The sequence below is a fragment of the Convolutriloba macropyga genome, chromosome 11 (assembly GCF_964194025.1).
Source record: "Convolutriloba macropyga chromosome 11, txConMacr16.3, whole genome shotgun sequence".
In the NCBI taxonomy this organism is placed as follows: Eukaryota; Metazoa; Xenacoelomorpha; order Acoela; family Convolutidae; genus Convolutriloba; species Convolutriloba macropyga.
The window spans coordinates 45,203,296-45,223,355 of NC_134478.1; the positions used below are offsets into that span (position 1 = coordinate 45,203,296).

General features: G+C 39.4%; 1 protein-coding gene and 31 non-coding genes across 36 annotated transcripts in view; 30 read left to right on the forward strand and 2 right to left on the reverse strand.

Annotated features, from left to right (window-relative positions):
* The window catches only part of LOC142349664 (ryanodine receptor 2-like), a 227,570-nt gene that overhangs the window by 153,934 nt on the left and 53,576 nt on the right, over nucleotides 1-20,060 (reverse strand). The window lies entirely within an intron of this gene.
* Nucleotides 299-401, forward strand: Trnal-caa (transfer RNA leucine (anticodon CAA)). The gene is given in 2 exon segments: nucleotides 299-336; nucleotides 356-401. It is a non-coding gene; the product is annotated as a tRNA-Leu (tRNA).
* Trnal-caa (transfer RNA leucine (anticodon CAA)) lies at nucleotides 646-748 on the forward strand. Its single transcript is given in 2 exon segments — nucleotides 646-683; nucleotides 703-748. It is a non-coding gene; the product is annotated as a tRNA-Leu (tRNA).
* Nucleotides 1,337-1,439, forward strand: Trnal-caa (transfer RNA leucine (anticodon CAA)). Its single transcript is given in 2 exon segments — nucleotides 1,337-1,374; nucleotides 1,394-1,439. It is a non-coding gene; the product is annotated as a tRNA-Leu (tRNA).
* Trnal-caa (transfer RNA leucine (anticodon CAA)) lies at nucleotides 1,684-1,786 on the forward strand. The gene is given in 2 exon segments: nucleotides 1,684-1,721; nucleotides 1,741-1,786. It is a non-coding gene; the product is annotated as a tRNA-Leu (tRNA).
* Nucleotides 2,377-2,479, forward strand: Trnal-caa (transfer RNA leucine (anticodon CAA)). The gene is given in 2 exon segments: nucleotides 2,377-2,414; nucleotides 2,434-2,479. It is a non-coding gene; the product is annotated as a tRNA-Leu (tRNA).
* Trnal-caa (transfer RNA leucine (anticodon CAA)) lies at nucleotides 2,723-2,825 on the forward strand. Its single transcript is given in 2 exon segments — nucleotides 2,723-2,760; nucleotides 2,780-2,825. It is a non-coding gene; the product is annotated as a tRNA-Leu (tRNA).
* Nucleotides 3,068-3,170, forward strand: Trnal-caa (transfer RNA leucine (anticodon CAA)). Its single transcript is given in 2 exon segments — nucleotides 3,068-3,105; nucleotides 3,125-3,170. It is a non-coding gene; the product is annotated as a tRNA-Leu (tRNA).
* Nucleotides 3,414-3,516, forward strand: Trnal-caa (transfer RNA leucine (anticodon CAA)). Its single transcript is given in 2 exon segments — nucleotides 3,414-3,451; nucleotides 3,471-3,516. It is a non-coding gene; the product is annotated as a tRNA-Leu (tRNA).
* Trnal-caa (transfer RNA leucine (anticodon CAA)) lies at nucleotides 3,761-3,863 on the forward strand. Its single transcript is given in 2 exon segments — nucleotides 3,761-3,798; nucleotides 3,818-3,863. It is a non-coding gene; the product is annotated as a tRNA-Leu (tRNA).
* Nucleotides 4,106-4,208, forward strand: Trnal-caa (transfer RNA leucine (anticodon CAA)). The gene is given in 2 exon segments: nucleotides 4,106-4,143; nucleotides 4,163-4,208. It is a non-coding gene; the product is annotated as a tRNA-Leu (tRNA).
* On the forward strand, nucleotides 4,451-4,553 carry Trnal-caa (transfer RNA leucine (anticodon CAA)). Its single transcript is given in 2 exon segments — nucleotides 4,451-4,488; nucleotides 4,508-4,553. It is a non-coding gene; the product is annotated as a tRNA-Leu (tRNA).
* Trnal-caa (transfer RNA leucine (anticodon CAA)) lies at nucleotides 5,833-5,935 on the forward strand. The gene is given in 2 exon segments: nucleotides 5,833-5,870; nucleotides 5,890-5,935. It is a non-coding gene; the product is annotated as a tRNA-Leu (tRNA).
* On the forward strand, nucleotides 6,179-6,281 carry Trnal-caa (transfer RNA leucine (anticodon CAA)). The gene is given in 2 exon segments: nucleotides 6,179-6,216; nucleotides 6,236-6,281. It is a non-coding gene; the product is annotated as a tRNA-Leu (tRNA).
* On the forward strand, nucleotides 6,524-6,626 carry Trnal-caa (transfer RNA leucine (anticodon CAA)). Its single transcript is given in 2 exon segments — nucleotides 6,524-6,561; nucleotides 6,581-6,626. It is a non-coding gene; the product is annotated as a tRNA-Leu (tRNA).
* On the forward strand, nucleotides 7,906-8,008 carry Trnal-caa (transfer RNA leucine (anticodon CAA)). The gene is given in 2 exon segments: nucleotides 7,906-7,943; nucleotides 7,963-8,008. It is a non-coding gene; the product is annotated as a tRNA-Leu (tRNA).
* On the forward strand, nucleotides 8,252-8,354 carry Trnal-caa (transfer RNA leucine (anticodon CAA)). The gene is given in 2 exon segments: nucleotides 8,252-8,289; nucleotides 8,309-8,354. It is a non-coding gene; the product is annotated as a tRNA-Leu (tRNA).
* Nucleotides 8,597-8,699, forward strand: Trnal-caa (transfer RNA leucine (anticodon CAA)). The gene is given in 2 exon segments: nucleotides 8,597-8,634; nucleotides 8,654-8,699. It is a non-coding gene; the product is annotated as a tRNA-Leu (tRNA).
* On the forward strand, nucleotides 8,943-9,045 carry Trnal-caa (transfer RNA leucine (anticodon CAA)). Its single transcript is given in 2 exon segments — nucleotides 8,943-8,980; nucleotides 9,000-9,045. It is a non-coding gene; the product is annotated as a tRNA-Leu (tRNA).
* On the forward strand, nucleotides 9,288-9,390 carry Trnal-caa (transfer RNA leucine (anticodon CAA)). Its single transcript is given in 2 exon segments — nucleotides 9,288-9,325; nucleotides 9,345-9,390. It is a non-coding gene; the product is annotated as a tRNA-Leu (tRNA).
* Trnal-caa (transfer RNA leucine (anticodon CAA)) lies at nucleotides 9,634-9,736 on the forward strand. Its single transcript is given in 2 exon segments — nucleotides 9,634-9,671; nucleotides 9,691-9,736. It is a non-coding gene; the product is annotated as a tRNA-Leu (tRNA).
* Trnal-caa (transfer RNA leucine (anticodon CAA)) lies at nucleotides 9,979-10,081 on the forward strand. Its single transcript is given in 2 exon segments — nucleotides 9,979-10,016; nucleotides 10,036-10,081. It is a non-coding gene; the product is annotated as a tRNA-Leu (tRNA).
* Nucleotides 10,326-10,428, forward strand: Trnal-caa (transfer RNA leucine (anticodon CAA)). Its single transcript is given in 2 exon segments — nucleotides 10,326-10,363; nucleotides 10,383-10,428. It is a non-coding gene; the product is annotated as a tRNA-Leu (tRNA).
* Trnal-caa (transfer RNA leucine (anticodon CAA)) lies at nucleotides 10,671-10,773 on the forward strand. The gene is given in 2 exon segments: nucleotides 10,671-10,708; nucleotides 10,728-10,773. It is a non-coding gene; the product is annotated as a tRNA-Leu (tRNA).
* Trnal-caa (transfer RNA leucine (anticodon CAA)) lies at nucleotides 11,710-11,812 on the forward strand. Its single transcript is given in 2 exon segments — nucleotides 11,710-11,747; nucleotides 11,767-11,812. It is a non-coding gene; the product is annotated as a tRNA-Leu (tRNA).
* Nucleotides 12,057-12,159, forward strand: Trnal-caa (transfer RNA leucine (anticodon CAA)). The gene is given in 2 exon segments: nucleotides 12,057-12,094; nucleotides 12,114-12,159. It is a non-coding gene; the product is annotated as a tRNA-Leu (tRNA).
* Trnal-caa (transfer RNA leucine (anticodon CAA)) lies at nucleotides 13,432-13,534 on the forward strand. Its single transcript is given in 2 exon segments — nucleotides 13,432-13,469; nucleotides 13,489-13,534. It is a non-coding gene; the product is annotated as a tRNA-Leu (tRNA).
* On the forward strand, nucleotides 13,778-13,880 carry Trnal-caa (transfer RNA leucine (anticodon CAA)). Its single transcript is given in 2 exon segments — nucleotides 13,778-13,815; nucleotides 13,835-13,880. It is a non-coding gene; the product is annotated as a tRNA-Leu (tRNA).
* Trnal-caa (transfer RNA leucine (anticodon CAA)) lies at nucleotides 14,125-14,227 on the forward strand. Its single transcript is given in 2 exon segments — nucleotides 14,125-14,162; nucleotides 14,182-14,227. It is a non-coding gene; the product is annotated as a tRNA-Leu (tRNA).
* Trnal-caa (transfer RNA leucine (anticodon CAA)) lies at nucleotides 14,471-14,573 on the forward strand. The gene is given in 2 exon segments: nucleotides 14,471-14,508; nucleotides 14,528-14,573. It is a non-coding gene; the product is annotated as a tRNA-Leu (tRNA).
* On the forward strand, nucleotides 15,508-15,610 carry Trnal-caa (transfer RNA leucine (anticodon CAA)). The gene is given in 2 exon segments: nucleotides 15,508-15,545; nucleotides 15,565-15,610. It is a non-coding gene; the product is annotated as a tRNA-Leu (tRNA).
* Nucleotides 19,168-19,270, reverse strand: Trnal-caa (transfer RNA leucine (anticodon CAA)). The gene is given in 2 exon segments: nucleotides 19,168-19,213; nucleotides 19,233-19,270. It is a non-coding gene; the product is annotated as a tRNA-Leu (tRNA).

Sequence of the window (20,060 nt, forward strand, 5' to 3'; positions counted from 1 at the left end):
CGAAGATGAGAATTCTGGTACACGATTGTGTGCGTGGGTTCGAATCCCACGCCTGTTACATTTTTGAACAATTTCCTATAAAAACTAAATGTTTGGCATTCTATTGGTCATCAGCATATAGTGCATGGCAAGATAGCCAAGCAATCAAGGGCTCCAGATTCAAAATTCTCTAAAACTCAAATTTTTAGACTTCGATCGGGTATGTGGGTTTAAATTCCACTCCTGTTAGATTTCCTACTAATCTAATCAAACAAAACTTTTGATTCCCATGATGACTCTCCGGCAGTTATTAGTGCAAGGCAGGATGGCCGAGCGGTCTCAGGCACCAGACTCAAGAGTTTCTCGAAGATGAGAAATCTGGTACACAATTGTGTGCGTGGGTTCGAATCCCACTCCTGTCATTTTTTTGAACCATTTCCTATAAAAAATTAAAGTTTTGGCATTCTATTGGCCAGCAGCATATAGTGCATGGCAAGATAGCCAAGCAATCAACTGCTCCAGATTCAAGACTCTCTAAAAATTCAAAATTTTTAGGCTTCGATCGAGTATGTGGGTTTAAATTCCACTCCTGTTAGATTTCCTACTAATATAATCAAAAAAAAACTTTTGATTCCCATTATAAGTCTTCGGCAGTTAGTAGTGCAAGGCAGGATGGCCGAGCGGTCTAAGGCGCCAGACTCAAGAGTTTCTCGAAGATGAGAATTCTGGTACACAATTGTGTGCGTGGGTTCGAAACCCACTCCTGTCATATGTTTGTATAATTTCCTATAAAATTTAAAGGTTTGGCATTCTATTGGCCAGCAGCATATAGTGCATGGAAAGATAGCCAATCAGTCAAGGGCTGCAGATTCAAGACTCTCTAAAAATTCAAAAATTTTAGGCCTCGATTGAGTATGTGGGTTTAAATTCCATTCGTGTTCGACTTTTTTGCTAATCTAATCAATCAAAACTATTGATTCTCATTATAACTCATCGGCAGATAATAAATCAAGGCAGGATGGCCGAGCGGTCTAAGGCGCCAGACTCAAGAGTTTCTCGAAGATGAGAATTCTGGTACACGATTGTGTGCTTGGGTTCCAATCCCACTCCTGTCACAATTTTGAACAATTTCCTATAAAAATTAAAGGTTTGGCATTCTATTGGCCATTAGCATATAGTGCATGGCAAGATAGCCAAGCATTCAAGGGCTCCAGATTCAAGACTCTATAAAAATTCAAAATTTTTAGGCCTCGATCGAGTATGTGGGTTTAGATTCCACTCCTGTTAGATTTTTTACTAATCAAATCAAACAAAATTATTGATTCCGATTATAATTCTTCGTTAGTTAAGAGTGAAAGGCAGGATGGCCCAGCGGTCTAAGGCGCCAGACTCAAGAGATTCTCGAAGATGAGAATTCTGGTACACGATTGTTTGCGTGGGTTCGAATCCCACTCCTGTCATATTTTTGTACAATTTCCTATTAAATTTAAAGGTTTGGCATTCTATTGGCCAGCAGCATATAGTGCATGGAAAGAAAGCCAAGCAGTCAAGGGCTCCAGATTCAAGACTCTCTAAAAATTCAAATTTTTTAGGCCTCGATCGAGTATGTGGGTTTAAATTCCACTCGTGTTAGATTTTTTTTACTAATCTAATCAAACAAAACTATTGATTCTCACTATAACTCATCGGCAGTTAATAAATCAAGGCAGGATGGCCGAGCGGTCTAAGGCGCCATACTCAAGAGTTTCTCGAAGATGAGAATTCTGGTACACAATTGTGTGCGTGGGTTCGAATCCCACTCCTGTCATATGTTTGTATAATTTCCTATAAAATTTAAAGGTTTGGCATTCTATTGGCCAGCAGCATATAGTGCATGGAAAGATAGCCAATCAGTCAAGGGCTGCAGATTCAAGACTCTCTAAAAATTCAAAAATTTTAGGCCTCGATTGAGTATGTGGGTTTAAATTCCATTCCTGTTCGACTTTTTTGCTAACCTAATCAATCAAAACTATTGATTCTCATTATAACTCATCGGCAGATAATAAATCAAGGCAGTATGGCCGAGCGGTCTAAGGCGCCAGACTCAAGAGTTTCTCGAAGATGAGAATTCTGGTACACAATTGTGTGCTTGGGTTCGAATACCACTCCTGTCATTTTTTTGAACCATTTCCTATAAAAAATTAAAGGTTTGGCATTCTATTGGCCAGCAGCATATAGTGCATGGCAAGATAGCCCAGCAGTCAAGGGCTCCAGATTCAAGACTCTCTAAAAATTCAAAATTTTTAGGCCTTGATCGAGTATGTGGGTTTAAATTCCACTCGTGTTAGATTTTTTTACTAATCAAATCAAACAAAACTATTGATTCTCATTATAACTCATCGGCAGTTAATAAATCAAGGCAGGATGGCCGAACGGTCTAAGGCCCCAGACTCAAGAGTTTTTCGAAGATGAGAATTCTGGTACACGATTGTGTGCGTGGGTTCGAATCCCACTCCTGTCATTTTTTTGAACCATTTCCTATAAAAAATTAAAGGTTTGGCATTCTATTGGCCAGCAGCATATAGTGCATGGCAAGATAGCCAAGCATTCAAGGGCTCCAGATTCAAGACTCTATAAAAATTCAAAATTTTTAGGCCTCGATCGAGTATGTGGGTTTAGATTCCACTCCTGTTAGATTTTTTCCTAATCAAATCAAACAAAATTATTGATTCCCATTATAAGTCTTCGGCAGTTAGTAGTGCAAGGCAGGAAGGCCGAGCGGTCTAAGGCGCCAGACTCAAGAGTTTCTCGAAGATGAGAATTCTGGTACACAATTGTGTGCGTGGGTTCGAATCCCACTCCTGTCATAATTTTGTACAATTTCCTATAAAATTTAAAGGTTTGGCATTCTATTGGCCAGCAGCATATAGTGCATGGAAAGATAGCCCAGCAGTCAAGGGCTCCAGATTCAAGACTCTCTAAAAATTCAAAATTTTTAGGTTTGATCGAGTATGTGGGTTTAAATTCCACTCGTGTTAGATTTTTTTACTAATCAAATCAAACAAAACTATTGATTCTCATTATAACTCATCGGCAGTTAATAAATCAAGGCAGGATGGCCGAACGGTCTAAGGCCCCAGACTCAAGAGTTTTTCGAAGATGAGAATTCTGGTACACGATTGTGTGCGTGGGTTCGAATCCCACTCCTGTCATTTTTTTGAACCATTTCCTATAAAAAATTAAAGGTTTGGCATTCTATTGGCCAGCAGCCTATAGTGCATGGCAAGATAGCCAAGCATTCAAGGGCTCCAGATTCAAGACTCTATAAAAATTCAAAATTTTTAGGCCTCGATCGAGTATGTGGGTTTAGATTCCACTCCTGTTAGATTTTTTCCTAATCAAATCAAACAAAATTATTGATTCCGATTATAATTCTTCGGCAGTTAATAGTGCAAGGCAGGATGGCCCAGCGGTCTAAGGCGCCAGACTCAAGAGATTCTCGAAGATGAGAATTCTGGTACACGATTGTGTGCGTGGGTTCGAATCCCACTCCTGTCACATTTTTGTACAATTTCCTATAAAATTTAAAGGTTTGGCATTCTATTGGCCAGCAGCATATAGTGCATGGAAAGAAAGCCAAGCATTCAAGGGCTCCAGATTCAAGACTCTCTAAAAATTCAAATTTTTTAGGCCTCGATCGAGTATGTGGGTTTAAATTCCACTCGTGTTAGATTTTTTTTACTAATCTAATCAAACAAAACTATTGATTCTCATTATAACTCATCGGCAGTAAATAAATCAAGGCAGGATGGCCGAGCGGTCTAAGGCGACAGACTCAAGAGTTTCTCGAAGATGAGAATTCTGGTACACGATTGTGTGCGTGGGTTCGAATCCCACTCCTGTCATAATTTTGAACAATTTCCTATAAAAATTAAAGGTTTGGCATTCTATTGGCCAGCAGCATATAGTGCATGGCAAGATAGCCAAGCATTCAAGGGCTCCATATTCAAAACTCTATAAAAATTCCAATTTTTCAGGCCTCGATCGAGTATGTGGGTTTAGATTCCACTCTTGTTAGATTTTTTACTAATCAAATCAAACAAAATTATTGATTCCGATTATAATTCTTCGGCAGTTAAGAGTGCAAGGCAGGATGGCCCAGCGGTCTAAGGCGCCAGACTCAAGAGATTCTCGAAGATGAGAATTCTGGTACACGATTGTGTGCGTGGGTTCGAATCCCACTCCTGTCATAATTTTGAACAATTTCCTATAAAAATTAAAGGTTTGGCATTCTATTGGCCAGCAGCATATAGTGCATGGCAAGATAGCCAAGCATTCAAGGGCTCCATATTCAAAACTCTATAAAAATTCAAATTTTTCAGGCCTCGATCGAGTATGTGGGTTTAGATTCCACTCTTGTTAGATTTTTTACTAATCAAATCAAACAAAATTATTGATTCCGATTATAATTCTTCGGCAGTTAATAGTGCAAGGCAGGATGGCCGAGCGGTCTAAGGCGCCAGACTCAAGAGATTCTCGAAGATGAGAATTCTGGTACACGATTGTGTGCGTGGGTTCAAATCCCACTCCTGTCATATTTTTGTACAATTTCCTATAAAATTTAAAGGTTTGGCATTCTATTGGCCAGCAGCATATAGTGCATGGAAAGATAGCCAAGCAGTCAAGGGCTCCAGATTCAAGACTCTCTAAAAATTCAAAATTTTTAGGCCTCGATCGAGTATGTGGGTTTAAATTCCACTCGTGTTAGATTTTTTTACTAATCTATTCAAACAAAACTATTGATTCTCATTATAACTCATCGTCAGTTAATAAATCAAGGCAAGATGGCCGAGCGGTCTAAGGCGCCAGACTCAAGAGTTTCTCGAAGATGAGAATTCTGGTACACGATTGTGTGTGTGGGTTCGAATCCGACTCCTGTCACAATTTTGAACAATTTCCTATAAAAATTAAAGGTTTGGCATTCTATTGGCCAGCAGCATATTGTGCATGGCAAGATAGCCAAGCATTCAAGGGCTCCAGATTCAAGACTCTATAAAAATTCAAAATTTTTAGGCCTCGATCGAGTATGTGGGTTTAGATTCCACTCCTGTTAGATTTTTTACTAATCAAATCAATTAAAATTATTGATTCCGATTATAATTCTTCGGCAGTTATTAGTGCAAGGCAGGATGGCCGAGCGGTCTAAGGCGCCAGACTCAAGAGATTCTCGAAGATGAGAAGTTTGGTACAAATATGTTTGCGTGGGTTCGAATCCCACTCCTGTCATATTTTTGTACAATTTCCTATAAAATTTAAAGGTTTGGCATTCTATTGGCCAGCAGCATATAGTGCATGGAAAGATAGCCAAGCAGTCAAGGGCTCCAGATTCAAGACTCTCTAAAAATTCAAAATTTTTAGGCCTCGATCGAGTATGTGGGTTTAAATTCCACTCGTGTTAGATTTTTTTACTAATCTAATCAAACAAAACTATTGATTCTCATTATAACTCATCGGCAGTTAATAAATCAAGGCAGGATGGCCGAGCGGTCTAAGGCGCCAGACTCAAGAGTTTCTCGAAGATGAGAATTCTGGTACACGATTGTGTGCGTGGGTTCGAATCCGACTCCTGTTACAATTTTGAACAATTTCCTATAAAAATTAAAGATTTGGCATTCTATTGGCCAGCAGCATATTGTGCATGGCAAGATAGCCAAGCATTCAAGGGCTCCAGATTCAAGACTCTATAAAAATTCAAAATTTTTAGGCCTCGATCGAATATGTGGGTTTAGATTCCACTCCTGTTAGATTTTTTACTAATCAAATCAAACAAAATTATTGATTCCGATTATAATTCTTCGGCAGTTAATAGTGCAAGGCAGGATGGCCGAGCGGTCTAAGGCGCCAGACTCAAGAGATTCTCGAAGATGAGAATTTTGGTACAAAATTGTTTGCGTGGGTTCGAATCCCACTCCTGTCATATTTTTGTACAATTTCCTATAAAATTTAAAGGTTTGGCATTCTATTGGCCAGCAGCATATAGTGCATGGAAAGATAGCCAAGCAGTCAAGGGCTCCAGATTCAAGACTCTCTAAAAATTCAAAAGTTTTAGGCCTCGATCGAGTATGTGGGTTTAAATTCCACTCCTGTTAGATTTTTTTACTAATCTAATCAAACAAAACTATTGATTCTCATTATAACTCATCGGCAGTTAATAAATCAAGGCAGGATGGCCGAGCGGTCTAAGGCGCCAGACTCAAGAGTTTCTCGAAGATGAGAATTCTGGTACACGATTGTGTGTGTGGGTTCGAATCCGACTCCTGTCACAATTTTGAACAATTTCCTATAAAAATTAAAGGTTTGGCATTCTATTGGCCAGCAGCATATAGTGCATGGCAAGATAGCCAAGCATTCAAGGGCTCCATATTCAAAACTCTATAAAAATTCAAATTTTTCAGGCCTCGATCGAGTATGTGGGTTTAGATTCCACTCTTGTTAGATTTTTTACTAATCAAATCAAACAAAATTATTGATTCCGATTATAATTCTTCGGCAGTTAATAGTGCAAGGCAGGATGGCCGAGCGGTCTAAGGCGCCAGACTCAAGAGATTCTCGAAGATGAGAATTCTGGTACACGATTGTGTGCGTGGGTTCAAATCCCACTCCTGTCATATTTTTGTACAATTTCCTATAAAATTTAAAGGTTTGGCATTCTATTGGCCAGCAGCATATAGTGCATGGAAAGATAGCCAAGCAGTCAAGGGCTCCAGATTCAAGACTCTCTAAAAATTCAAAATTTTTAGGCCTCGATCGAGTATGTGGGTTTAAATTCCACTCGTGTTAGATTTTTTTACTAATCTATTCAAACAAAACTATTGATTCTCATTATAACTCATCGTCAGTTAATAAATCAAGGCAAGATGGCCGAGCGGTCTAAGGCGCCAGACTCAAGAGTTTCTCGAAGATGAGAATTCTGGTACACGATTGTGTGTGTGGGTTCGAATCCGACTCCTGTCACAATTTTGAACAATTTCCTATAAAAATTAAAGGTTTGGCATTCTATTGGCCAGCAGCATATTGTGCATGGCAAGATAGCCAAGCATTCAAGGGCTCCAGATTCAAGACTCTATAAAAATTCAAAATTTTTAGGCCTCGATCGAGTATGTGGGTTTAGATTCCACTCCTGTTAGATTTTTTACTAATCAAATCAATTAAAATTATTGATTCCGATTATAATTCTTCGGCAGTTATTAGTGCAAGGCAGGATGGCCGAGCGGTCTAAGGCGCCAGACTCAAGAGATTCTCGAAGATGAGAAGTTTGGTACAAATATGTTTGCGTGGGTTCGAATCCCACTCCTGTCATATTTTTGTACAATTTCCTATAAAATTTAAAGGTTTGGCATTCTATTGGCCAGCAGCATATAGTGCATGGAAAGATAGCCAAGCAGTCAAGGGCTCCAGATTCAAGACTCTCTAAAAATTCAAAATTTTTAGGCCTCGATCGAGTATGTGGGTTTAAATTCCACTCGTGTTAGATTTTTTTACTAATCTAATCAAACAAAACTATTGATTCTCATTATAACTCATCGGCAGTTAATAAATCAAGGCAGGATGGCCGAGCGGTCTAAGGCGCCAGACTCAAGAGTTTCTCGAAGATGAGAATTCTGGTACACGATTGTGTGCGTGGGTTCGAATCCGACTCCTGTTACAATTTTGAACAATTTCCTATAAAAATTAAAGATTTGGCATTCTATTGGCCAGCAGCATATTGTGCATGGCAAGATAGCCAAGCATTCAAGGGCTCCAGATTCAAGACTCTATAAAAATTCAAAATTTTTAGGCCTCGATCGAATATGTGGGTTTAGATTCCACTCCTGTTAGATTTTTTACTAATCAAATCAAACAAAATTATTGATTCCGATTATAATTCTTCGGCAGTTAATAGTGCAAGGCAGGATGGCCGAGCGGTCTAAGGCGCCAGACTCAAGAGATTCTCGAAGATGAGAATTTTGGTACAAAATTGTTTGCGTGGGTTCGAATCCCACTCCTGTCATATTTTTGTACAATTTCCTATAAAATTTAAAGGTTTGGCATTCTATTGGCCAGCAGCATATAGTGCATGGAAAGATAGCCAAGCAGTCAAGGGCTCCAGATTCAAGACTCTCTAAAAATTCAAAAGTTTTAGGCCTCGATCGAGTATGTGGGTTTAAATTCCACTCCTGTTAGATTTTTTTACTAATCTAATCAAACAAAACTATTGATTCTCATTATAACTCATCGGCAGTTAATAAATCAAGGCAGGATGGCCGAGCGGTCTAAGGCGCCAGACTCAAGAGTTTCTCGAAGATGAGAATTCTGGTACACGATTGTGTGCGTGGGTTCGAATCCGACTCCTGTCACAATTTTGAACAATTTCCTATAAAAATTAAAGGTTTGGCATTCTATTGGCCAGCAGCATATTGTGCATGGCAAGATAGCCAAGCATTCAAGGGCTCCAGATTCAAGACTCTATAAAAATTCAAAATTTTTAGGCCTCGATCGAGTATGTGGGTTTAGATTCCACTCCTGTTAGATTTTTTACTAATCAAATCAAACAAAATTATTGATTCCGATTATAATTCTTCGGCAGCTAATAGTGCAAGGCAGGATGGCCGAGCGGTCTAAGGCGCCAGACTCAAGAGATTCTCGAAGATGAGAATTTTGGTACAAAATTGTTTGCGTGGGTTCGAATCCCACTCCTGTCATATTTTTGTACAAATTCCTATAAAGTTTAAAGGTTTGGCATTCTATTGGCCAGCAGCATATAGTGCATGGAAAGATAGCCAAGCAGTCAAGGGCTCAAGATTCAAGACTCTCTAAAATTTCAAAATTTTTAGGCCTCGATTGAGTATGTGGGTTTAAATTCCACTCGTGTAAGATTTTTTTACTAATCTAATCAAACAAAACTATTGATTCTCATTATAACTCATCGGCAGTTAATAAATCAAGGCAGGATGGCCGAGCGGTATAAGGCGCCAGACTCAAGAGTTTCTCGAAGATGAGAATTCTGGTACACGATTGTGTGCGTGGGTTCGAATCCGACTCCTGTCACAATTTTGAACAATTTCCTATAAAAATTAAAAGTTTGGCATTCTATTGGCCAGCAGCATATTGTGCATGGCAAGATAGCCAAGCATTCAAGGGCTCCAGATTCAAGACTCTATAAAAATTCAAAATTTTTAGGCCTCGATCGAGTATGTGGGTTTAGATTCCACTCCTGTTAGATTTTTTACTAATCAAATCAAACAAAATTATTGATTCCGATTATAATTCTTCGGCAGTTAATAGTGCAAGGCAGGATGGCCGAGCGGTCTAAGCCGCCAGACTCAAGAGATTCTCGAAGATGAGAATTCTGGTACACGATTGTGTGCGTGGGTTCGAATCCCACTCCTGTCATATTTTTGTACAATTTCCTATAAAACTTAAAGGTTTGGCATTCTATTGGCCAGCAGCATATAGTGCATGGAAAGATAGCCAAGCAGTCAAGGGCTCCAGATTCAAGACTCTCTAAAAATTCAAAATTTTTAGGCCTCGATCGAGTATGTGGGTTTAAATTCCACTCGTGTTAGATTTTTTTACTAATCTAATCAAACAAAACTATTGATTCTCATTATAACTCATCGGCAGTTAATAAATCAAGGCAGGATGGCCGAGCGGTCTAAGGCGCCAGACTCAAGAGTTTCTCGAAGATGAGAATTCTGGTACACGATTGTGTGCGTGGGTTCGAATCCGACTCCTGTCACAATTTTGAACAATTTCCTATAAAAATTAAAGGTTTGGCATTCTATTGGCCAGCAGCATATTGTGCATGGCAAGATAGCCAAGCATTCAAGGGCTCCAGATTCAAGACTCTATAAAAATTCAAAATTTTTAGGCCTCGATCGAGTATGTGGGTTTAGATTCCACTCCTGTTAGATTTTTTACTAATCAAATCAATTAAAATTATTGATTCCGATTATAATTCTTCGGCAGTTATTAGTGCAAGGCAGGATGGCCGAGCGGTCTAAGGCGCCAGACTCAAGAGATTCTCGAAGATCAGAATTCTGGTACACGATTGTGTGCGTGGTTTCGAATCCCACTCCTGTCATATTTTTGTACAATTTCCTATAAAATTTAAAGGTTTGGCATTCTATTGGCCAGCAGCATATAGTGCATGGAAAGATAGCCAAGCAGTCAAGGGCTCCAGATTCAAGACTCTCTAAAAATTCAAAATTTTTAGGCTTCGATCGAGTATGTGGGTTTAAATTCCACTCGTGTTAGATTTTTTTTACTAATCTAATCAAACAAAACTGTTGATTCTCATTATAACTCATCGGCAGTTAATAAATCAAGGCAGGATGGCCGAGCGGTCTAAGGCGCCAGACTCAAGAGTTTCTCGAAGATGAGAATTCTGGTACACGATTGTGTGCGTGGGTTCGAATCCCACTCCTGTCACAATTTTCAACAATTTCCTATAAAAATTAAAGGTTTGGCATTCTATTGGCCAGCAGCATATAGTGCATGGCACGATAGCCAAGCATTCAAGGGCTCCAGATTCAAGACTCTATAAAAATTCACAATTTTTAGGCCTCGATCGCGTATGTGGGTTTAGATTCCACCCCTGTTAGATTTTTTACTAATCAAATCAAACAAAATTAGTGATTCCGATTATAATTCTTCGGCAATTAATAGTGCAAGGCAGGATGGCCGAGCGGTCTAAGGCGCCAGACTCAAGAGATTCTCGAAGATGAGAATTCTGGTACACGATTGTGTGCGTGGGTTCGAATCCCACTCCTGTCATATTTTTGTACAATTTCCTATAAAATTTAAAGGTTTGGCATTATTCTATTGGCCAGCAGCATATAGTGCATGGAAAGATAGCCAAGCAGTCGAGGGCTCCAGATTCAAGACTCTCTAAAAATTCCAAATTTTAGGGCCTCGATCGAGTATGTGGGTTTAAATTCCACTCCTCTTAGATTTTTTAATAATCAAATGGAACAAAACTGTTGATTCCCATTATAACTCTTCGGCAGTTAATAGCGCAAGGCAGAATGGCCGAGTGGTCAAAGGCGGCAGACTCAAGTGATTCTCGAAGAAGATAATTCTGGTACACGATTGTTTGCGTGGGTTCGAATCCCACTCCTGTCACATGTTTTTAAAAAATTTCCTATAAAAAGTAAAGGTTTGGCTTTCTATTGGTCAGCAGCGTATAGTGCATGGCAAGATAGCCAAGCAGTCAAGGGCTCCAGATTCAAAACTCTATAAAAATTCAAATTTTTAGGTTTCGATCGAGTATGTGGGTTTGAATTCCACTCCTGTTAGATTTCCTACTAATCTAATCAAACAAAACTATTTTTTCCCATTATAACTCTTCGGCAGTTATTAGTGCAAGGCAGGATGGCCGAGCGGTCGAAGGCGCCAGACTCAAGAGTTTCTCGAAGATGAGAATTTTGGTACACGATTGTTTGCGTGGGTTCGAATCCCCCTCCTGTCACATTTTTTAAAGAATTTCCTATAAAAAGTAAAGGTTTGGCTTTCTATTGGTCAGCAGCGTATAGTGCATGGCAAGATAGCCAAGCAGTCAAGGGCTCCAGATTCAAAACTCTTTAAAAATTCAAATTTTTAGGTTTCGATCGAGTATGTGGGTTTAAATTCCACTCCTGTTAGATTTCCTACTAATCTAATCAAACAAAACTATTGATTCCCATTATAACTCTTCGGCAGTTATTAGTGCAAGGCAGGATGGCCGAGCGGTCGAAGGCGCCAGACTCAAGAGTTTCTCGAAGATGAGAATTTTGGTACAAAATTGTGTGCGTGGGTTCGAATCCCACTCCTGTCATATTTTTTGAACAATTTCCTATAAAAATTAAATGTTTGGCATTCAATTGGTCAGCAGCGTATAGTGTAAGGCAAGATAGCCAAAGCAGTCAAGGGCTCCAGATTCAAGACTCTCTAAAAATTCATAAATTTTAGGCCTCGATCGAGTATCTGGGTTTGAATCCCACTCCTGTTAGATTTTTTACTAATCAAATCAAACAAAACTATTGATTCCCATTATAACTCTTCGGCAGTTAATAGTGCAAGGCAGGATGGCCGAGCGGTCGAAGGCGCCAGACTCAAGAGTTTCTCGAAGATGAGAATTTTGGTACACGATTGTGTGCGTGGATTCGAATCCCACTCCTGTCACAATTTTGAACAATTTCCTATAGAAAGTAAATGTTTGGCATTCTATTGGCCAGCAGCATATAGTGCATGGCAAGATAGCCAAGCAATCAAGGGCTCCAGATTCAAAACTCTCTAAAAAATCAAAATTTTTAGGCCTCGATCGAGTATGTGGGTTTAAATTCCACTCGTGTTAGATTTTTTTACTAATCTAATCAAACAAAACTATTGATTCTCATTATAACTCATCGGCAGTTAATAAATCAAGGCAGGATGGCCGAGCGGTCGAAGGCGCCAGACTCAGGAGTTTCTCGAAGATGAGAATTTTGGTACACGATTGTGAGCGTGGATTCGAATCCCACTCCTGTCACAATTTTGAACAATTTCCTATAGAAAGTAAATGTTTGGCATTCTATTGGCCAGCAGCATTTAGTGCATGGCAAGATAGCCAAGCATTCAAAGGCTCCAGATTCAAGACTCTATATAAATTCAAAATTTTTAGGCTTCGATCGAGTATGTTGATTTAGATTCCACTCCTGTTAGATTTCCTACTAATCTAATCAAACAAAACTATTGATTCCCATTATAACTCTTCGGCAGTTAAATGTGCAAGGCAGGATGGCCGAGCGGTCTAAGGCGCCAGACTCAAGAGTTTCTCGAAGATGAGAATTCTGGTACACAATTGTGTGCCTGGGTCCGAATCCCACTGTTGTCATGTTTTTTGAACAATTTCCTAAAAAAAATGTTTGGCATTCAATTGGTCAGCAGCGAATAGTGCAAGGCAACATAGCCAAAGCAGTCAAGGGCTCCAGATTCAAGACTCTCTAAAAATTCAAAAATTTTAGGCCTCGATCGAGTTTGTGGGTTTAAATTCCACTCCTGTTAGAATTTTTACTAATCAAATCAAACAAAACTATTGATTCCCATAACTCTTCGGCAGTTAATAGTGCAAGGCAGGATGGCCGAGCGGTCTAAAGCGCCAGACTCAAGAGCTTCTCGAAGATGCAAATTAGGGTACACGATTGTGAGCGTGGATTTGAATCCCACTCTTGTCACAATTTTCAACAATTTCCTTTAAAAATTAAAGGTTTGGCATTCTATTGGCCAGCAGCATATAGTGCATGGCAAGATAGCCAAGCATTCAAGGGCTCCAGATTCAAGACTCTATAAAAATTCAAAATTTTTAGGCCTCGATCGAGTATGTGGGTTTAAATTCAACTCCTGTTAGATTTTTACTAATCTAATCAAACAAAACTATTGATTCTCATTATAACTCTTCGGCAGTTAATAAATCAAGGCAGGATGGCCGAGCGGTCTAAGGCGCCAGACTCAAGAGTTTCTCGAAGATGAGAATTCTGGTACACGATTGTGTGCGTGGGTTCGAATCCCACTCCTGGCATATTTTTGAGCAATTTCCTATAAAAATTAAATGTTTGGCATTCAAGTGGTCAGCAGCATTTAGTGCAAGGCAAGATAGCCAAAGCAGTCAAAGGCTCCAGATTCAAAACTCTCCAAAAATTTAAAATTTTTAGGACTTGATCGAGTATGTGGGTTTAAATTCCACTCCTGTTAGATTTTTTACTAATCAAATCAAACAAAACTATTGATTCCCATTATAACTCTTCGGCAGTTAATAGTTCAAGGCAGGATGGCCGAGCGGTCTAAGGCGCCAGACTCAAGAATTTCTCAAAGATGAGAATTCTGGTACACAATTGTGTGCGTGGGTTCGAATCCCACTCCTGTCATAGTTTTTGAACAATTTCCTATAAAAATTAAATGTTTGGCATTCAATTGGTCTGCAGCGTATAGTGCAAGGCAACATAGCCAAAGCAGTCAAGGGCTCCAGATTCAAAACTCTCCAAAAATTCAAAATTTTTAGGCCCCGATCGAGTATGTGGGTTTAAATTCCACTCCTGTTATATTTTTTACTAATCAAATCAAACAAAACTATTGATTCCCATTATAACTCTTCGGCAGTTAATAGTGCAAGGCAGGATGGCCGAGCGGTCGAAGGCGACAGACTCAAGAGCTTCTCGAAGATGCGAATTCTGGTACACGATTGTGTGCGTGGGTTCGAATCCTACTCCTGTCACTTTTTTGATCAATTTCCTATAAAAACCAAATGTTTGGCATTCTATTGGTCAGCAGCATATAGTGCAAGGCAAGATAGCCAAAGCAGTCAAGGGCTCCAGATTCAAGACTCTCTAAAACTTCAAAATTTTTAGGCCTTGATCGAGTATGTGGGTTTAAATTCCACTCCTGTTAGATTTTTTACTAATCAAATCAAACAAAACTATTGATTCCCATTATAACTCTTCGGCAGTTAATAGTTCGAGGCAGGATGGCCGAGCGGTCTAAGGCGCCAGACTCAAGAGTTTCTCAAAGATGAGAATTCTGGTACACAATTGTGTGCGTGGGTTCGAATCCCACTCCTGTCATATTTTTTGAACAATTTCCTATAAAAATTAAATGTTTGGCATTCAATTGGTCAGCAGCGTATAGTGCAAGGCAACATAGCCAAAGCAGTCAAGGGCTCCAGATTCAAAACTCTCCAAAAATTTAAAAATTTTAGGCCCCGATCGAATATGTGGGTTTAAATTCCACTCCTGTTAGATTTTTTACTTATCAAATCAAACAAAACTATTGATTCCCATTATAACTCTTCGGCAGTTAATAGTGCAAGGCAGGATGGCCGAGCGGTCGAAGGCGCCAGACTCAAGAGCTTCTCGAAGATGCGAATTCTGGTACACGATTGTGTGCGCGGATTCGAATCCCAATCCTGTCACAACTTTGAACAATTTCGTATAACAAGTAAATGTTTGGCACTCTATTGGTCAGCAGCATATAGTGCAATGCAAGATAGCCAAAGCAGTCAAAGGCTCCAGATTCAAGACTCTCTAAAACTTCAAAACTTTTAGGACTCGATCGTGTATGTGGGTTTAAATTCCACTACTGTTAGATTTTTTACTAATCAAATCAAACAAAGCTTGATTCCCATAAAAACTCTTCGGCAGTTAATAGAGCAAGGCAGGAGGGCCGAGCGGTCTATAGGGCTAGACTTAAGAGTTTCTCGAAGATGCGAATTCTGGTACACACTTTTGTGCGTGGGTTCGAATCCTACTCCTGTCACTTTTTTGATCAATTTCCTATAAAAACTAAATGTTTGGCATTCTATTGGTCAGCAGCATATAGTGCAAGGCAAGATAGCCAAAGCAGTCAAGGGCTCCAGATTCAAGACTCTCTAAAACTTCAAAACTTTTAGGACTCGATCGTGTATGTGGGTTTACATTCCACTCCTGTTAGATTTTTCACTAATCAAATCAAACAAAATTTTTGATTCCCATTATAACTCTTCGGCAGTTATTAGTGCAAGGCAGGGTGGCCGAGCAGTCTAAGGCGCCAGACTCAAGAATTGCTCGATGATGAAAATTCTGGTACACGATTGTGTGCGTGGGTTCGAATCCCACTCCTGTCAGATTTTTGAACAATTTCCTATAACTCTGACACTCGATCATGTATGTGGACTCAAATTAAACTCCAGTCAATTTGTTCAACAATTTAACCTAAGCAACTATTGATAGCCCATCTAATTCTTCGCCAGCTTATAGGGAAAGGCAGGATGGCAGGGTGGTCTAAAACTGTAAGACTTTTGGACGAATTTAAAATTAATTTGACTGGTTTCTGGTCTAGTTTTTCAACAAATGAAAGTGAAAGGCGAGATGACATTGAAGTCAAAAGCGCCAGATGCAAGAGTTGCGCAAAGTTCAGAATTAGTTGAAACAATTGTGTATGGGGATTCAGATCCCACTTCTGTTAGATTACTTACTCGATGAAAATTATTGCTTGCCACTCTAACTCTTCAGCAATTAATAGTGAAGAGCAGGATGGCCATTTTTAAAAGAAATTATTTGCTTCAATTATAACTTCTCGACAGCTTATAGCGAAAGGCAGGATGGCCAAGCAGTCTAAGGCTCCAGACTCAAGAGTCTCCCAAAGATGCCATTTGTTTTAAGCTGTTGACCAATTAGAATGGCAACCAATTAAGTTTTTTTGTGAAATTGTTCAAAAATGCAACAGGAGCACGATTCGAACCCGCACTCACAATCGTGTTCTCGAATTCTCTTCAACTCCCGAATCTTGCGTCTTAGACCGCTCTGCCATCCTACCTTTCTGCCTAAGATTTTTAAACTAATTAAGCGGAAGCGTTAGAATGGCAACCAATAGTTTTCTTTGATTAAATTGTTCAAAAATAAGAAAACTTCACATAAGAACTAATGGGTTGCCATTCTGTTTCTTCAGCAGCGTCTATTGCAACGCAGGATGCCCGAGGGGTCTAAAGTGCCAGACTGAAATGTTTTTCGTAGTTTTAATTCTCGAACACCATGCCGCGCCTGGGTTCGAAGGCCTCTCCTGTCACATTTCTTGACAATTTGACAAAATATAAAAATATTTTTAAGTGAATGTGTTCAAAAACCCGACAAGAGCGTGTTTCGAAACCACGCATTCAAACTCGTACCTGAGTTATTAACTTTGAGAAACTCTTGTGTCTGTCTCCATAGACCCCTCGGCCATCTTGCCCTCGGCTATTAACTGCTGAAGAATTAAAATCGCTATCAAAAAGATTTTGATTAAATTTTTCACAAATCAGACACCAGTGGGATCTGAACCCCTGTACAAAAACGTGTACAATTCTTTTAATTTTTTTGCGTAACTCTTATGACTGTCGCCTTGAACCGCAAGGGAATTTCGATTGGGCGCGTTGGTTCAAATCCCGCTCTTGTCAGACTTTTAGACAAATTTAGAAATAGCTAAACTGGTTTCCATTCTACACCTTCACCAACTCAAACGAGGCCAGTTAAGTTGCTGAACAATCGTAATGGAATTCAATCAATTTTTTTCTAAGTTGTCCAAAAATCTGACAAGAGAGCGAAATTTGAACCAACACACACCATCGCGATTTCCTTGTGGTCAGAAACGGCAGAGTTAAGAGTTGCGCAAAGTTCAGAATTAATGTACACTTTCGTGTATGGGGGTACAGATCTCAGTGCAGTCAGATTTTTGAACAAATAAACCAACAAAATTAGTTGCGATTCTAATTAGTTGCTGCCGTCTAAGACGACAGCAAATGTTTCTCAAAAACGATAATTCTAGTACACGATCTCCAAAATGATAATTCTAGTACACATTGAGTGCGTGTGTTCAAATCCTACTCCTGTTACAATTTTGAACAATTTCATAAAGAATTAATTGGTTGCCATTCTAACTGTTCAGCAGCTGAGAATGAACGGCAGGATGGGCAAGCGGTCTAAGTCTTAGGACTTAAGAATTGCGCAAAATTCAAAAATCATGTACACTTCTGTGTGATTTGTGAACAACTTAACAAACGATCTATTGGCTTCCAATCCAACCCTTCAACAGTTCACAGTGCAAAGTAGTATAGGAGAGTTCGGCAATGTTCAGAAATATTGTACGCTTAAGAGTTTACTGTACACTGTCGGGTTAGATTTTGAACAATTTTGAAAAAAAACTTAATTGCCGCTAGATGCTGAACAATTTTTTAAAAAAACTTAATTGCCGCTATTAAAAAAAAGACGGCCAAGCGGTCGAAGTCGCCAGACACAAGAGTTTCTCGTCAGATGAGAAAAAATCTTGAGTTTGAGATTTTTTTGAGCACAATTCTATGCGTGGTTTCGAATCCCAATCAGGTTGAACTTTTGGAAAGAATAATTGTTGCCAATAATCAAAAAACAACCATGCAGTCGAAGCAGCCACACTCAAGAGTTTCACGACATTGATAATTTAGGTAAACGATTGTGTGATTGGGTTTCGAATAAGATCGTGTCAGATTTTTGAACAATATTACAGACACCTTCATTGGCCGCCATTCTAATTTGCCAGCAGCTTTTAGTTAAGACAAGACAGACGATCGGCATGGGGCTAAAGACTAAAGAGTTTCAGACGATTGATAATTCTGATACACAATTGTGTTCGTGGCTTCGAATCCCACTCTTCAGATTTCTGAACAATTTCACAAAAAACTTTGGTTGTAACTCTAATTGGTTAGCGGCTTCTAGTAAAAGGCAGGATATCCCAGCGGTCTAAAAGGCCAGACTCAAGAGTCTCCCAAAAAATGGTAATTCTGATCTTCGATCGTGTATATGGATTCAAAGTAAACTTCTGTCATATTTTTGAACGAATTGACAAAAAAACTTATTGTTGCTATTCTAAAATGCATTATGGCCGAGCAGTCTAAGGCGCCCGACTCATTAGCTGCTGGAAGATTAGAATCCTGCACACCATTGAGTTTGTGGGTTCGAAGCCGACTCCTGTCAGATTTATGAACAATTTCACATAAAACTTAATTGGTTGCAAATATATTTGGTCAGCAGTTTATAGTGAAAGGCCAAATAGCCAAGAGGTCCAGGGTTCTAGATTCAAGAGTCTCCCTAAAATTGGTAAATCTGATACTCGAGCATTTATGTGGGCTCAAATTAAACTCCAATCTAACTCTTTGCCAGCTTATAGGGAAGGGCAGGATGGCCGGGTGGTCTAAAATTGTAAGAATTTTGGACAAAGTTAAAATTAACTTGCTGGTTTCTGGTCTAGTTTTTCAACAACTGAAAGTGAAAGGCGAGATGACATTGAAGTCAAAAGTGCCAGACGTAAGAGTTGCGCAAAGTTCAGAATTAGTGGAAACGATTGTGCAGGGGAATCAGATCCTACTCCGTCAGAAAACATACTCGATGAAAAATTTTGGTTGCCAGTCTAACTCTTCATCAATTAGTAGTGATGGGCAGGATGGCCATTTCTAAAAGAAACTTTTTGCGGCAATTCTAACCTCTCGACAACTTATAGAGGAAGGCAGGATGGCCAGGAAGCCTCAGGCTCCAGACTCAATAGCCTCCCAAAGTTGATAATTCTGGTACTCAAGGTCGCTTGGTCATCCTGCCTTTGGTTTTAAGTTGTTGATCAAATAGAATTGCAATTAATTAAGTTAAACCTTTAATTCTTATAGGAAATTGTTCAAAAATATGACAGGCGTGGGATTCGAACCCACGCACACAATTGTGTACCAGAATTCTCATCTTCGAGAAACTCTTGAGTCTGGCGCCTTATACCGCTCGGCCATCCTGCCTTGCATTATTAACTGCCGAAGAGTTGTAATGGGAATCAATAGTTTTGTTTGATTTGATTAGTAAAAAATCTAACAGGAGTGGAGTCTAAACACACATACTCGATCGAGGCCTAAAAATTTTGAATTTTTAGAGAGTCTTGAATCTGGAGCCCTTGACTGCTTTGGCTATCTTGCCTTGCACCATTTGCTGCTGACTAATAGAATGCCAAACATTTAGTTTTTATTGGAAATTGTTCAAAATTGCAACAGGAGCACGAGTCGAACCTGCGCTCACAATCGTGTACCCGAATTCTCATCTTCGAAAAAACTCCTGAATCTTGCGTCTTACACCGCTCCGCCATCCTGCCTTTCTGCTTAAGACTTTTAGACTAATTAAGTGCAAGCGTTAGAATGGCAACCAATAGTTTTCTTTGATTCAATTGGTCAAAAAAATAAAATTTTACATAGAAACTAATGGGTTGCCATTCTGTTTCTTCAGCAGCGTCTATTGCAACGCAGGATGCACGAGGGGTCTAAGGTGCCAGATTGAAATTTTTTTCAACGTTTTAAATCTGGAACATCATTCCGTGCCTGGGTTCGAAGGCCTCTCCTGTCACATTTCTTGACAATTTGACATAATATAAAATTATATTTAAGTGAAAATGTTCGAAAACCCGACAAGAGTGTGTTTCGAACCAAAGCACTCAAACTCGTACCAGAATTATTAACTTTGAGAAACTCTTGTTTCTGTGTCCTTCTGCCAGCTTGCCCTCGACTATTAACTGCTGAAGAACTAGAATCGCTACCAAAA